This window comes from Mastigoproctus giganteus, chromosome 3, assembly GCF_048544385.1.
Source record: "Mastigoproctus giganteus isolate SK-2022 chromosome 3, ASM4854438v1, whole genome shotgun sequence".
In the NCBI taxonomy this organism is placed as follows: Eukaryota; Metazoa; Arthropoda; class Arachnida; order Uropygi; family Thelyphonidae; genus Mastigoproctus; species Mastigoproctus giganteus.
The window spans coordinates 183,549,507-183,566,824 of NC_143577.1; the positions used below are offsets into that span (position 1 = coordinate 183,549,507).

General features: G+C 35.1%; 1 protein-coding gene across 1 annotated transcript in view; it reads right to left on the minus strand.

Moving 5' to 3' along the window:
* Positions 1 to 17,116, minus strand: part of spri (Src homology 2 domain-containing protein sprint) — a 560,442-nt gene extending 543,326 nt beyond the window's left edge. Inside the window, exon 1 of the mRNA XM_090369518.1 lies at positions 17,004 to 17,116. The gene's annotated coding sequence lies outside the window, so the exon portion shown is untranslated. The remainder of the gene's footprint in view (positions 1 to 17,003) is intronic.
* Between the last annotated feature and the right edge of the window lie 202 nt (positions 17,117 to 17,318).

The following is a 17,318-nucleotide window of genomic DNA, read 5'->3' on the forward strand; positions in this document are numbered from 1 at the left end:
GCTATATAAGCTTGCTTTCTTGCATCATGTGCCTTTGCTAATGCTAAATTTAAAGAGTCATGGCTTATGCGGAAAAGGTATTTCTGATGAAAGTGGAATTGCAATCGAAGAAGACTACACTTCTTCGATTGCAAAGAAGGCTACACTTCTTTGATTGCAAAGAAGGAAAGAAGCAATTTTGAAAAAAAAATTATGGAGGACTGAGTCCAAAGACATATTCAACGTTGATGAGATAAGTCTATTTTTTAAATATTTCCCGAGCAAGACACTGACTTTTAAAGATGACAAATGTTTAGGTAGTAAAAATAGCAAGGAGAGAATTACACTCTTGGTTGCAAATATGGCTGGTAATGAAAAACTGAAGCTTTTGGTAATAGGCAAAAGTAAATAACCCCGATGTTTCAAAGGAGTAAAATCATTAGAGTTGGACTACAACTACAAACATGAATGACAAGCGAAATTTTTGAGCAGTGGATTTTAAATTTCGATAGAAAAAGATGAAAGAAAATGCATTGATTGTCGACGACTGCCCTGCCCACCTTCACTTGGTAATTTCAAAATTTACAAGTGTGAAGCATGTTTTCTTCCTTCTGAGAAATTCGTCTTAACTGCAGCCAATGGACCAAGGCATTATCAAGAATTTGAAAATGCACTACCAAAGACACATACTGAAAAAAATTATACTGAGAATAGAAATCAACCAACCTATAGATTCTTTTATAGATTTGTAGTAGTAGTAGTAATAGTGGCATGTGATGCAAGAAAGCAAGTGTAAGAGCTTATGCAGCATCAGCCAAAAAAAAAAAATTCACACAACCATTCCCTCTAAATGTTTGTCCAGTTCCTCCTTAAATTTATTTAACCTATCAACTTCCACAATGACAGATGAAAGTTTGTTCCAGCAATTAACCACCCACTGGCTAAAGGCAAATTTCCACACATTTATTCTACATCTGTCTTTCCTCAATTTGAATTTATGCCCCCTTAGGTTCGTAATCTGAACAAGTGGAAGAATCACATCAGAATTCAGCGTGCTCAACCCATTCAAGGCCTTATACATCTCAATCAGATCACCTCGCAGGTGCCTAGTCTCTAGCTGCTGCAATGTGCAGAACTTAAGCCTCTCTTGCTAAAAGGATCCCTTCATTATCCTCACTAATCTTGTTGCCCTTCTCTGTACATGGATCAAGTAACTCTACATCCGTCCTAAAATGAGGCCTCCAGACCTGTATTAGTACTCGAAGCCTGAACATTGGCCTTATACAAAGGGACAACTATCTCCTTTTCCCTGCTAACAAAATTCCTGTATATCATTGACAATAATCTGCTCTGGCAGCCTGTCTGTACTGCTCAGAAAACTTCATATCTGACTGCACAATTACTCCCAGGTCTTTTTCATTTTCTACCACCTTAAGTGTAGTACCACACAGTTGGTACGTTCCTCTGGGGTTACTTCTACCCATATGCAGTAATTTGCATTTGTCAATGTTCAACTTCAGTTGCCACTTCTCAACCCATCTTCTCAAATTTTTTCGATCCTGTTTCAGTAGCACACTGCCATTACTGTCATTAACAACACTGCCAACCTTTGTATCATCTGCAAACTTCAACACTAAACCTGATATACCTTCATCAATATCATTGATAAATATACAAAACAACAGTGGACCCAACACTGAACCCTGTGGGACTCCACTAATAACTTTAGTCCACGAAGAGCAGCGCCCACTGATTACCACTCTCCATCTTCTCCCACTCAACCATCCTTTTATCCATTGTAGCAACTTACCCTTAATACCATTCTTCTCCAATTTGTACAGTAGTCTTCCATGCACAACAGTGTCAAAAGCTTTCCTGAAATTCAAGTATATGATATCAAAATTATTTTTTGCATCCAGTTCCTTTGTAACCACATCATAATATCCAATCAAAGTTGTCAGACAAGACTTTCCCTTAACAAACCCATGCAGTGTCTGAATTATTGTGGATGTGCATATCAGAGTTGGTGAAAGTGTGGAGTCAAGGTGTGACGGAAGCAATGATTAAGAATTAATGGAGATGAGAGGGATAAACTACTAGAAGTCATTGAGCAATCTTGGGAAGAGTTCCAAGCGAGGTTTGATCAGTAGAGAAATTGTTCTTGACGAATTTTTAGGAGTTGATAATGATGTCATAGTAGTTGAAATCAGAGTGACTCCCAACATTTGAATGTATTTAAAGAACTAGTGGCAATATCGAAGATGAATTGGATGAAAATGAGGGCAATATTAAACCTTCCAAACAAACGTTGGCAGCATTTGAAACTTTGCATCGAGGCCTTCAGTGGGAAGAAAATGTAGCAGAAAATATATCTGATTTAAAGTTTAAATAAATGCAAACATTTTTTATGAATGGTGTACAGTAGAATCCAGTGTACAACAAAAAATAACCAAATATTTTATGACATAATTCTTAAAAGTGTACTAATAAATTGTGGGCATCTTGTAAGCAGTCATTTCTTAATATGTATATGTTAATAAATTGTTTTAAAATGTTAGAAAATTTATTCATTCCCATCTTTTACCATATTTCTGAATTTACAGAATTTTTCACTGTTGAAAAGGTCATTTCTTTATAATTAAATTTCTATATAATGAATTTTTTCAAGGGAATGATCGATTTCATTATATAGAGGTCCAACTGTATGAACATAAAGTTTCAGGAAACCAAATAGAGAAATCATTAAGTCCAGGAAGACAACATGCCTGTGAGGTGGCCTTTGTACAGTTCTATTGTTTCCCCTACTACCAAAAAAAAAAATTTATAATCAATGAACACAAAATATATTTTAATAAAAAAAAACTATACTACGTTCTAAACACTTTACACCCAAAAAAAAGATTTTTATCAGAAATTCTCAAGTACAAAAAAAAAAAATAAATAAATAAATAACCATTCTTGTTTTTAATTTTCATTTATTTTAATCTTTAAAACTTGTAATCTAGCAAACCGATTGGTGCTACTCTTGATTTATGTGGATTGTGCACCTTTGTGAAGTACACATCCTACACACAGCAGCCCTGATTAAGTCATAATTCTACTGAAAAAGGGTGCCTCCGTAGCCAGGTGGAAGGAGCAGCAGTGCGTAGCACACGCTTCTTGATTAGACCGGGGTTCGAGCCCATCACCACCAAATGCGTAGGATGCGAAAGGTCAGGGAATTATCACTGCATATTCCCGGATAAATATGGCCTTAGTTGCTAATGCTCCTAAAAACCAAATAACCAACTAACCTACTGAAAAGAACTACTGGTATAAACAGCATGCGAAGTTTTCATGGTTAAAATTGCTAACCTCACCACTGATTTCTTCCAATTTCTGTCCTACTCAGTGGTCTTAACTCAACAGTTTTAAGGATATTAACTTACAGTAAATCAACCAAAACTTCCTGAATTTTGCCCATTTTCCATTTCTTCATACATTCTGCAGGTTCTTGAAAAACATCTGCTCACTGCACAGATCTGTCCATTTAATTCCTCATTAATGCATCATGGGTTTCCTGACAATTCAACAATTTTCAACCTGATGACTATTAATTTCCATCTTATAAAAATAAAGAGCCGCCTTTCAATGCATTTATTTATTCTTTATTTATTTTTTTGCAAATCTACCCTTTCATGAAAAATATCATGAAACAGAATTGCATGTTTGTACCATGCAATATAAAGCAAGTAGGTATATACACAGGAATACATGTGAAATTCAGTGCAAAAATTGGAAAGACAGATTTCAGTGACTCTGAACATAACATGATAGTCTGCACCACATGCACTGATATAAGTATCTCGATTGACTGTAACCCTGCTGGAGCTTTCACAAAGTAACTGTCTCTATTGTATTGAAAACGGTCCAATAAAATCCAGCCAATGGTGATCCTGTGGTGGGACAGTTTGTTGATTTGATAGGTCAGTGGAGACCGACAAGACTTGTGCATGGGAACAAAGGCTACAGTCAGTAAAATTTCAATCCATTAACAACAGTAGTAATCAAAGAGAAATTTCAGAATGCACAACTTGTTATACCTTGTTATTGCAACTGAACAAGGTTTCACTACAGTCAACCAAAAGAAAGGTACAGTTACAGTGGGCTAGAGAACAACACTATAGGCAGGGCCACCACCTGAGGGTGTGCACAGCACAAAGGTGTGTAATTGGGAGGGGCACGTGGAGTTAACATTTTACAAATTTTAAATTAAAAATGAGGATGTTTATTTTTTTTTTGTAAAGTTTTAGAACACGGTTGTAGTTTTTTAATTCCAAAATGTATTTTGAAATTCATTCATTTATACATTCATTTATCATTACGAAATATATTAAAATAAGTCTCCAATTATTTATTATTCTTTTGGTGGAGTGGGGGATGCACCAATAAGACTGTACAAAGTGCCTCATAGGCACACAGCATTCCTGACTGGAGGATTACATAAACACTTCCTGGTTTAGCTAATCCCAGTCCTGCTGTTTCACAGTGACAGGACGACCCAGAATATGGATAAACAAAAAGAGCCTATGGAACCATCCTGCTGAGTGTTGCAGGTTGGTGGTGGAAGTGTAAGGTGTGGGGAATGTTTTTGCAGTGCACATTGGACCCCCTTAATAGCAGTGGAACAACATTTGAATGCCAGACACTTTCTGGAAATTGTCTCAGACCCTGGAGCATCGCTTCATGGCTGCAGTGTACGCATCTATGAATGGGTTCTTCCAATGGGATAATATGCCATGTTGCAAGGTCAAAAATGTATAGAACATTCCATAAACTTGAAAATGAATATATGCCTACTACAGCCATTCCAATTTCTGGATCACAATGCAACTGAGCACCTGTGAGATGGGGGTGGAACAACCTCTTCAGAATAGAGATCCACAACCATCCAATTTGCAACAACTATTGGAAGCAGTTGAGTCAATATAGACCTGCATCCCTGTGACAAGATTTCAATACCTCACTGAGATCGTGCAATGATAAATCCAGGCTGTTCTGAGGGCTAAAGTGTACCTACTCACTATAACGTAGGTGTACCTAATAAAGTGGCCACTCAGCATAGCTATACCATGAAGACTACTTTTACTGCAGGTATCTCCTAAAACATATCTGAGGTCATATCCCAAGCATACTCTTCTCATATCTGGGGTGGTCCCCCCAGACCTCTAACCCTTGACCTGATCCATAAGAGATAACTGAAGTTAACTAATGATTATTCTCAATCTCATGACTTTATCACACAAACATTCAGTTTTTGCCATATGCTTTTTCTATAGATATTACTATGAGCACTGTTCTTTTGAATCCATTTCTATAATTTCATCTCTCTCTTCCAAACTAGTCTAAACATATGCATCAGCTGTCATTCATTCACAGTTACACACCAAGCTCTGAAAAATAACTTTGCACTTTTTTGTTTATCCTTTCTACTTCTGTTTTTTTGGAACAGCCTTCATACTCATATTTAATGACAATTAGAATCTACAGTAATTCAAATCCAGTGTCAACAATATCTTGCCTTAGTATTAGTAAGGCAGAATGATGCAAGGAAGCTGACTATTTCTACATCAGCTAAGAAAAATAAACTTCTAAAATAAAATTTACACTAAAATAAAAATCTTCAACCCATACACAGTACTTCTAGATTCCAATAACTTTCATGTGACTATGGCATGCACAGGAAAGTAATTACGTACTTACATTCTTTTTACACACATGTGCGTGCACTCTTTTCATGTTGAAGACTAAAATCTAAATCCATTATGAAAAAGTCCCATTATTTAAAAAAGCTTCCAAAAAGCTTAAAAGCATTTGCAGGTTCACATTGAGAGGTGCATGAAATAATACAGTGTTATGGTAATCTATAGAATCTTGGAAACAAATTTTGCTAATATAATAATTTTTATATATTTATAATTTATATAATTTTTATGCAAGTTTCATATATGACAGTGTTTCTGCAGATGAATAATAAGGTAGTAAAACCAGTGGCAAATAAAATTTATGGGAAAGGAAACTGTGGAAATCTTAGAACAATCTAAAATCAGATGTGGATAACCAAAATGCTTTTTCTACCATCTGTTTATTTATTAGCATTAGTAGAGGCATATAATGCAAGAAAGCAAGCTTATACAGCATCAGTCAAAAAAAAAAAACCTTCCCATTTCATCCAACAATTTGCTCCAAAAGTTTGTCCACTTCTTCCTTGAATTTATTTAAACTATAAACTTCCACAATGACAGATAGAAATTTGTTCCAGCAATGAACTACTCACTGGCTAAAAGCAAATTTCTGCACATCTATTCTACAATTATCTTTCCTCAATTTCAGTTGATGCCCCCCACCCCTCTCCGGTTTGTAATCTGAGCAAGAAACCCATCAGCATTAAGTCTGCTCAATCAATTGAATGCCTTATACACCTCAATCAGACAACCTCGCAGGTGCCTAGTCTCCAGATGCTGCAATTTGCACAATTTAAGTGCTTCGTAACAGCACCCCTTTATTCCCCTCCCCAGTCTTGTTGCCCTTCTGTGTTTATTCTAGCAACTCTACATCCTTCCTAAAATGAGGCTTCCAGACCTGTATGCAATACTCAAGGTGTAGCCTAAACATTGCCTTATACAAGGGAATAATCACCTTATCGCTGCTAGAAAAATTCCTGTATGCAACATGTGCAACAGTATCAAAAGCTTTCCTGAAATCCAAGTATATGATATCAAAATTACTTTTTTTTGCATCCAGTTCCTTTGTGACCACATCACAGTTAGGAGCATTAGCAACTAAGGCCATATTGCTCCAGGGATATGCGGTGGTCATTCCCTGACCTTTCCGCATTCTCCGTATTTGGTGGTCACTGGCTCGAACCCCAGTCTAATCAAGAAGCGTGTGCTACACACTGCTGCTCCTGCCCACGGAGGCGCCCCACGTCATAGTATCCAATCTAATTGGTCAGACAAGGCTTCCCCTTAACAAACCCATGCTGTGCCTGAATTATTACTGCAGTCTTGTCTAGATGATTCTGCAATGCTTCTTGAACCAGTGACTCCATTATTTTCCCTGGAACAGAAGTCAAACTAACAGGTCTGTAATTACTCGTGTCACCCTTTGATCCCCTTTGTGAACTGGAGATACATTTGCGCATCTCCAGTCCATGGGGTCTTCCCCTGATTCCAAGGATGCTCTCATAATTATGACAAAGGGTTTGCTTACGTCCTTTGCCACCATGACGATACATACTATAGCGTCAATAAATCACATTCCAACAAAAATAACTGTCTAAAAAAACTCAGTTTAAAGAGATTTCAGATTATCATGCTATGGTGTATAACATTTAAATGCATTTATAAACATGATTATATAAAATGGACTGAATAAAATAAACTGGAACTATGTTAACTATGACAAATAATATTCAATGTTAAACAGGTTTACATCATATTTTGGGCTATCCTGGTCATCTTGGCCTATATGCTGAATTCCACATTCAATCAACTCCAGTCAATAAGTACACATTACAAGAAGCAAATCAAGATGGGAAAAGTAACTAAAGCTGATGGAAAATTAGCATGCTTGACTGAAGATTTAAATTATACCATAGCAGTAACTTCACTGTATGAATGTATTCCAGTCATATCTCACCTGTAACTCTAGAGATATCAACAGAGATGTGTTTGTAATTTCTTATCACTCCCCAAACTGACACAAGGGGAAAATAATCAAATGGACTTGATAAAAATTTTCATAAGTTTGTCTCCCATTCCACATCATTTATAAAATTTACATTATCAATCAAATTAGATAATTTTTTTTTTTTTTTTTTGCTGATGCTGTTCGAGCATGCTTCTTGCATTATTTGTTACTACTAATACTGATGAACGGTAGCACTGGAAAAGAAAAAATAAATGAATAAAAATAGAAAAAAGATTTTTATTTATATCTCCCAAAAAAATACACACACACATTGCCATAATTTTATTAGAAGCTACATTTAATATCGCATTACTACATGAAAATTCCTATTTGGATACCAATCATTATGATACTGGTGAAGGTGTTCTACTATCATAATTCTTAATCCAACATACTAACACTGAAATGAATCTGGGAATGTTCTTGTTGATACTCTGGCACGACCACAGGTCAGTGCAGTTTACAATAAATCATCTATTGCAATCATCATTTACAATAAATCGGTTCACTCAAAGAGTGCGTGCTACTGCAATCACACTCCTGACCACTTGGCTATGTCAACCCTCAAGATAAACAATTACTATGTTATTTTTAAAACTATGAATGCAATATTAAGAACCACTGAAAAATTGTAATGTATCCAAGAAACATCATTGATAAAACAAACAGTAAAACTTGGCATGCTCCTGGTATAGTTCTGCCTTCAGTTATCCTTCAAACAATTCACAAAATAAATGTGACTAATCTTTTTCAGACAAAAATTCACAATCACTGATAAGGAGCTTGACACAAAGAATATCAAAGCATTTGGATGGAGTTTACCATTAGGTTTGTCATGGGGAGGATTAGCATTAGCAGTGGCATGTGATGCAAGAAAGTAAGCTTAAGCAAGACAGCAAGACAAAAAAAAAAGCTTCCCATTTCACCTATCCATTCCCTCCATATGTTTGTCTAGTTCTTCCTTGAATTTATTTAGCTATCAACTTCCAGAAAGACAGATGGAAGTTTGTTCCATAAATCAACCACTCATTGGCTAAAGGCAAATTTTCACACATCTATTCTACAACCATCTTTCCTCAATTTGAATTTATGTCCCCTTAAGCATGTAATCTGAGCAAGAGGAAGGATCCCATCAGCATTGAGCTTGCTCAAACCATTCAAAGCCTTATACACCTCAATTACATTTTGCAGGTGCCTAGTCTCCAGATGCTGCAATTTGCAGAATTTAAGCCTTCCTTGGCTCCCCTCACCAATCTCATTGCCCTTCTCTGTACTCATTCCAACAGCTCTACATCCTTACTAAAATGAGGGTTCTAGATCTGTATGCAGTACTCAAGGTGAACATGAACTCTAAAACATTGAAAAAATTCAGACATTCTGCAGCAGCCTATCCTCACACTTATAGATTACTGCTAATCTTGTATAGAAGGTGCAACTAGAAAGATTAGGGACTGACTTTGTATATCTTGAAATTGCAGTGTTATAGCAAGTTGCAATTTAACAACACATTGTCTAAACACAGTAAAGTATGAATCTGCCTTTTATATGCAATCAATCTGAATTGGCACGTTTTGTACTCTTCATGTTTATCGCATTTTAAAATGGAAGATTTTACTGAAAAACAAATTTGCACCAAATTTAGTTTCAAATTAGAGAATTGTAAAACAAACCCACAAAGCGTTAAAAACAGCTTTCAGAGAAGATTCTGTGTGTTGTTAAGACCTTTCAGTTTTTCACGTTGTTCAGCATTTAAGAAAAACTTATTTCTGATCTAGAACAGTGTGTTCAGCTTCCACAACAAACTGAAACTCTTCGAGAAGGACTTGGTTTCTAAAACCTCCTCTCATTTCACTTGTTTGAATAAAACTCTGAAAACTCTACCCAGATTTGAAATAATAACTAGCGATTATGCATGCAAGTTACACAGAATGGCAGAAGAAATTAATGATTTAAGAGCACTTAAACTATCATTTGCATTTTTGGAAAATCCTTTTCTTGTTGACATTATGAAGAATGGCTGTCTCGTCTCACTGCCAATTGCTGGGGATACAGCAGTTGTAGAGTTGGAGATAGTGGAGCTCCAAGAGGATGAAGGATTGAAACAACTAAAAGGAAGTGGCTGCTTGACTATTGAGTTTTGGAAGCAGGTTCCCAAATGAAAATATCCTAAAACAAAAGAGTGCGTGTGCAGAGATTAATCTCTATTTTTGGTATGACATATTCTTGTAAATCATTGTATTTAACACTTAAATTTATTAAAAATAAGTATTAGTCTGTGTTGACTGATGAGCATTTAAATGAGCTTGTACATACTGCCCTCTGTAGCTGAGTGGTCAGGAGTGGGAGTGCAGTGGCACATGCTCTGAGTAAACCAGGGTTCAAGCCCCTGATTGCTAAATACGGTCCATCTGCCAACCCACACTGGACCAACGTGGCAGATTATGGTACATTTCCCTCAATAAGAATCGTTGAGGAGGCTTCCGTCCTGCAGTGGGTTGACAATGGCTGCAGTTTACTTTACTTTTTTACATACTGCCCTAACAAGTCATCAACCAAACTTTCAGCAGCTAACTGCTAAGATGGACAACACCCATAAGCATCAACAAGCAAATCTAATATGTAAATATCCTCTGAAATATTGTCTGTCAGAATTAATAATTTGAGAAATTTGTGTATCTTTATGTTTTTGAAAAAAAACTGACAAGAAATATGCTTACTTAAAAAATAGTTATTTTTAAATGTTAATCAGTATTATATATACAATTTTTATATAAATAAAAATCAAAATATATCCACGAGAGCCACACCACAAGCCTGCACAATCTGCACTGTGGCACTCCTGTCATATAACAAAAAAAAAAAAAAAAAAAAAAAATTATCATTCCAATTTTAACTGTGCAGCACTTAATTCTTTCTAGCCAGGGCTTCATATTTGAAAAATGTAATTCTCTTAACAGGTATGTATGCACTTATACAAAAGTGAGAAAAATTTTGGAAAGCAATAGTGAATATTATCATAAAGATCAAAAATGTTTGATATAACTACAAAATGTTTATTACTATTCACATCTTTAAACTTCTGTGTCAGGGTTAACTTCTGTCATGGGTCATCATTTTATACTCTTTCTCCACTGATGTTTTTCCTAATGCATGAAAATTTGATCCCATAGCAAGCTATAGCATTTCCTAACAGAAGAAATCTTTGCCATCCAATTATCATTGGACAGCCTGTATTGAAATCTTCCCTAGTAATGAGGAAATCTATTTGCTGTAAGTCAGATTATCTCAACCTCCTAACAGATTAATCGTTTCCATTATGGATTCAGTGTTAAATCATAATACCTCACATCACTCGTTGTTGGACAAATTCCATGCAGACATTCAGAGAAACTCATATTTGCATTAAACATTTCAAATATATTTAATCAGTTGTGCCACAAAGAACCTGTTATCTTTTCTTCTTTGCAATTTAAGTAACCAATTTTTATACTCTTACTTTCCATACACTGCATATGAGAGAGAGCTCACATCTGGTGAGTATGGGCTTGGCACACCCGGGGTACTGAGGTGGATATCATCATTCTTCTTTCTTGGTGATTCCTCTCTCTCTCTCTCTCTCTCTCTCTCTCTCTCTCTCTCTCTCTCTCTCTCTCTCTCTCTCTCTCTCTCTCTCTCTCTCTCTCTCAGAGTAACGGGAATTTTTTTGGCTGGTGCAGCACAAGCCTCAGGCTTTCTTGCACCATATAGCTAATAATAATAATAAATATGGTTCCCTATCTTCATACTTTTTTTAACCAATGCCAACCAAAGTTCAAGTTACTATTCTATTCTTTTCTCTTACTAGTCTCTTTTCTTATACCAATGATTGCTTCCACTGGTTAAAAATGCTATCCAACCAATGGATAGCAGGCTGTAGCATTTCCTAATGATAGCTGATTACTATCATTCATAGCTGCTAATGATAGTACAATACACCACATTTTATTGTTTAATAAATCTTGTTGTATAAGTAATCTGAAACCATTACCATCTCTTTAAATGCTGATGTCTAAATCATTCTATGAAGGACAAAGAGATGACATAATTTATTTACTTTCAGTCTTTCTGAAATACAACTCCCTTTTAAACCACTACATGAAAGAAACTGCATACCGTTCTTGAAGAAAAATAAATCCATTGAATTTTTATGTATTTGATTTCAGTTATACATCTGGATCCCTGTTGAATACAATCCTCAAGTCAACAATAGTTCCAAAACATTGCAACACAAGGGTCACACAGCTGTTCACGAAGTCACTAACTAGCATCAGCCTTAGGTGCTATGACATGCTTGACAGTGCAATGCATCACCAGACCAACTGAGACCTACAACAAACAAACCAGGCCTTCAAAAAACTCATATGCTGACTTGTGCTTTTCCTATAAAAACTGTATTACATGTAATGTTCTTCTGAAACAATATCAAAACAATTTCACCAATGCTGCTCTTCAATGATGAATTAACAGGCAAATAAACTACTTGTCTCTAATATTCTGAAATAATAATTATAAAAAACTTGGTCTAACCAATGCTTTCTAAAACACACAGCTTTACTTTCCATTTTTGCTTATTTCATAGCCATTGATGGCTTCATTTTTTTGATCTGCACAACAGTAACTTAAATAATAAACTCTAAAATCTGCCACCCTCAGGGATTGAGAGATGCTAGATTTTAAAATTTTCAGATATTGAAGAGGTATACCTAGTGGTTGAACAATTTTGAAGAAGCCCATTTCACTGACTATTAAGGACCAACAAATGGGCTTGCTTATTTACAACTGTACACATTTATATTGACTATAAGATAGTACTAGTGGTTAAAATGTAAAAAACAGTTTAATTTGTTAAATATGAACAAATGGTAATAAACATTGTCACAAAAATATAATATAGTACTATTTAGTATTGGCATGTGATGCAAGGAAACAAGCTTATACACCAGGCGCCGACCGGACTAGCCAGGTAGGTAAAGTGCCTGCCTGGCAACCCAAAGGTCGCGGGTTCGATTCCCGCCTCAGGCTTGGATCACAGTAAAATGCAAAAACTTTGGGAGGTGCATTATATAACCATAGAAGCTGATGCGCCAACAACTAACAAGGAAAAAAAAATATATATATATATATATATATATATATACACACACCAGGCAAAAAAAAAAAAAAAAATTCCACATCACCAGTACCACCTTATCTAATAATTTGTCTAATTCTTCCTTAAATTTATTCAAACTACTCACTTTCACAAGACCTGATGGAATTTTGTTCAGAATATCAGAACTTTATCAGACTGCCAATGAATGTACTACAGAGAAAAAAATACTTCTGCAATGAAGGAAAACCTACTCTTAGGAATAATTAGCATAATGAGGCAATTTTACCAGTTTACATGTTTTTTTGCTTTTAATAATGTAGTCTGGAGAAATTCACTCAATTTTTTGCATATAATAGTTTGCCATTTTGTTTTTGCCACCACTACAGCCTTAGCAGAGCAAAACAACAGGGAGCTCAAGGTCACTCCATAGGCTTTTTCTTTCACAGCATTAACACAGTGGAAAGCCAAGTGATTAACATGAGCTGTCTGTTTTTCACCTTGCTTTAGTCATGGAGCTAATGAGCTTTAAGACTATAAACAGCAGCAAAAATATTAGTTGTGTGGAATTAAATCTGTTACATGCATCACTAAATTTACTATTCATGGAAAAAATTAACTACAGATTTAATGAATTGCAGTTTTTCTGGCTGTATAGACACTGGGCATCTTCAAATTTTATTTGCTCTCACCTGACCTACAGCAACATCAAAACCACCAATTCATGCAAGCACTGTTATGACTACATAGTTATAATTTGCAAGAGCAGTTCACAGTAAATGAGAGAAATTCAAAGTTTATAATATAACAAATGATACAGCCTCACAGAAATTAAGATGTTTATGGGATTATCTTGTCTTTTCATCTGCTTTTGCAGGCAGCAGGATTTGAACAGCATAGATAATGTAATGGTCTTAATTTTCACAGTAGAACTTGTCTTTGTAACAAGTTGTCTGGTTGCACTACTTTCAAACAATACCTTGCAAAAAAGTGACTATGTTTAAAATATGAGGCTGCTATAACAGTCTGTCTCAGGGCTAACTGGTTCCTCATCAGATTTTAAGTGGTCTATAGTGACAACACTCAGACAAAATAGATAGCTTCAGCTATATTACAACTTTGAAAAACTGATTTTGTATACCACATGGAAGCTCACACTGAACAGTTTCATTATAATTTTTCATAACTGTTAACTTTTATAATTGTTTCTGCACATTGTTTTTATTGCAGACCACCTAGTACTTGATGAGGGACCAGCTGGTCCCTAAACAATCATAGCACTCAAGTTTTAAACAAAAAGGTCAACTGACCTATTAGCCAGGGCTTCTGCTTGAAACTAGTGCAATAACAAGTTCCAAATACCAGAGTATTACAAACTCAAGTTTGTTTTATTGTGAGAATTAAGACCATTACATTTTCTATGCATTTTAAACTGTTTTTGTGAGTGGCAAGATTTAAAGAATAAAATAGTACTGCAAGCATCTTATGCATGGATTCATAAAGACAAATGCAATCACAGATACGACTGTCTGATTGCTTTCTTAATATTTCTGTAATTTAAAGTGCCAATTTTTGTTTGAAAAATTGTGCTGTATTTTAAAGAATTATAGTAATCATTAATGTTGGAATTATAAATACAGTATACCCTGTACAGGATTTTACAGAGTTTACTGTATTAATAATTCCAGCATTGCATATATAAGTAACACAACTTCAATAGTGAAAGCATTTTCTTTTCTAACCTTGACTTCAATTTTTTTTTTTTTTTTTTTGACACAAACATGTTACAAATGCACAATTAAAATCTCGAATCCTATCATGAAATATGGTTTCCCAAAGGCATTCCCTCTACTTTTCCTTTTCTTCTTCATTCTTTTACTCTATATCTATTATGTCAATAAATCCCAGGGGCTCACATCTGGTGAGTATGGGTCCTGAGCTGGATATCATCATTCTTCTCTTTTCTTGGTGATTCTCTTCTACTTCTCTCTCTCTCTCTCTCTCTCTCTCTCTCTCTCTCTCTCTCTCTCTCTCTCTCTCACAGGGTAATTCAGAATTTTTTTTTTGCTGGTGCAGCATAAGCCTCAGGCTTCCTTGCATGCCATATGGCTAATAATAATAAAAACTTTCACATGTTATTTTCTGAAGATTATAAACTATAAAAATTTAAGATCAATGTTAACATATTTCTTCTGGTCTTTCAGCTCTCAACCCATCCAGAATATTATAGTACAGCACCTTTCAATCATCTCTATCTGTTTCTATCATCATTAAAATACACCATGCCATTTTTCATTCGTTCAGTTCCAACATCACTCCAATCCTCAAAATCCCAAAACTGAACATTCTAAAATATTCTATGCATATGATTGGAATTTGTGTTGACAAGTTTGTAAGTGCACCATTTTTACCCCAGACATCACAGTGACCTACAATACACAGAATAAAGTTTTCATTATGAAAAAGGATGCTATAAAAATGGAAATTATATGGTTAAAATACAGAAAAAAAATTCTATATACAGAGTTTAGATTACATAATATACCAACAAAAAAATACTGTCTGGCATTTCATTAAACAGATTAAAGAAGCTGTTGCTTTCTCGATCAGATCAGCAGAAAGGGACATGCTGGAAGCCAATCCATATGCATGCCTGATATTGTACACTAAACCAGACACCTATCATTGAGTACTAAGAAAAGCTTGTGAGGTCTTTTACCCAGTATTTTAAATTTTCAGTTCCAAGACCACAAAGGACTAGAAAATATATGCAACCAAATGGTTAAGTGAATTAAAAAAAAAAAAAAAAATCTGTACAAAATATGGATATAAATTTTGTGCTGCATCAGTTATAACTACACTTCATTTTATATTTCGTAAATATAATAACATGCATATCCAAAGGGCCATCGCATACACGACCAAGACAAAAATTTCGTATCCAGTGGCAAAGAAGACTATTTCTAGGGAAGGAGGGCTGAAATAGCAACGCTGATATATGGAACTGACAGTAACTGAAAACTGATACCCATGAATGAACTCGAATTTATCTCGAATTATAAACGGGCGACTTCTGATTTAGGAAAGAAGCCAGATATACGTAGAAGTTAGCGATAATAGTTCTTCAAACCAATATATCCCCCCACCTTCCTAAACTACACATGAACTGGTAGTAAAGGGATCGCCATTCAACTTGCACTTCCCTATGATGTATGCTATAGTACGTTATTATGACTACATTACAGCATTATATAATAGAGAAAACGCCACAATCAATAAACAACAGTTCAATGGATTGCTTCAATAGTAAATAAAGTTTTGGAAGATTCATTTGGTGTCCCCTGTGATAAAAATAAGTCTCCTTACCAAGAGCAATATGTTCGCCACAAAATAATAATAATAAAATAAAAATTTCCGAAGTTAATAATGGGTAAATTGTAAGATACAGAGATGTCAGCTTTGAAAACTAAATAAAGTAGCAAAACAGCTGTCATCACATAATATTTAAATTCGTTGCGCATTCCCAAACATAGCATACATATTTAAAATCGATTGGTGGTGGGGGGGAGGAATCCACCTATTTGAAGGTGCTTTATTCCTTGTTATATATTTCCGTTCCACACAGATGGAAAGAAAAAAGAATGATGCAGCGCTGGCTGCATGAATGGGGTCAAAACAATGCAACTGCAAATCAGTTAATTCTCGGCTATGCTTGCCTTAAAAATATTGATCTCGTTTATATTTTGGTAAAGATCAAAACTTGGAAGAACAACCAACTGCAATAATACTGATAAATGCAGAGAAAATAAATGACAGTGAATTGAATATTAAGCGTATACAAGCAATCCTAATATGAAATTACCTCAAAACTTATAAAATATGAGAAAATTCTGCATAAACTGTTGCATTATAGTCATTATATTATGTCACAAGAGGAGAGCCATGTTTTGGTAAGTATTTTTTCTCGTAAAATGTTACGTTCGCGATTTTCCCCCCACACTACAAATAACCACTCCCACACCCCAAATTAACAGGAACTAAAATAATCCCACGGCTAATAGGCGTTTTTCAATAAAAAAGGGACATTCTTCAATGAATTACAAAAACATCCGTTTTTTTTTTGCTTTTTTTTTTTTTTTATTGTACACAATATAAACATACTTACAGGAAACTCTCCGGACTGCAGAATTTCTTCTAGGAAATTGAATAATTTCGTAGAGGAGAAAAGAAACATAGCCATTTTAATGAATAGCAAACTGGAGAATAAAACAGTTCACTAATAAATAAAAAAATCAGTTTACTAATATGAGCTTAGACAGTTTTCCGGCTTAATCTAACCACGCCGTGCAGGAGTAATAAGAGAAATTAGTTGACAGGGAAATTATCATAACACAAATTTCTCACTCCATCCACTCATCAGCATATACAAATATCCTTTTAATTTTCTGTTAATCCTTCAAAAGCCAGCATAACGTAAAAA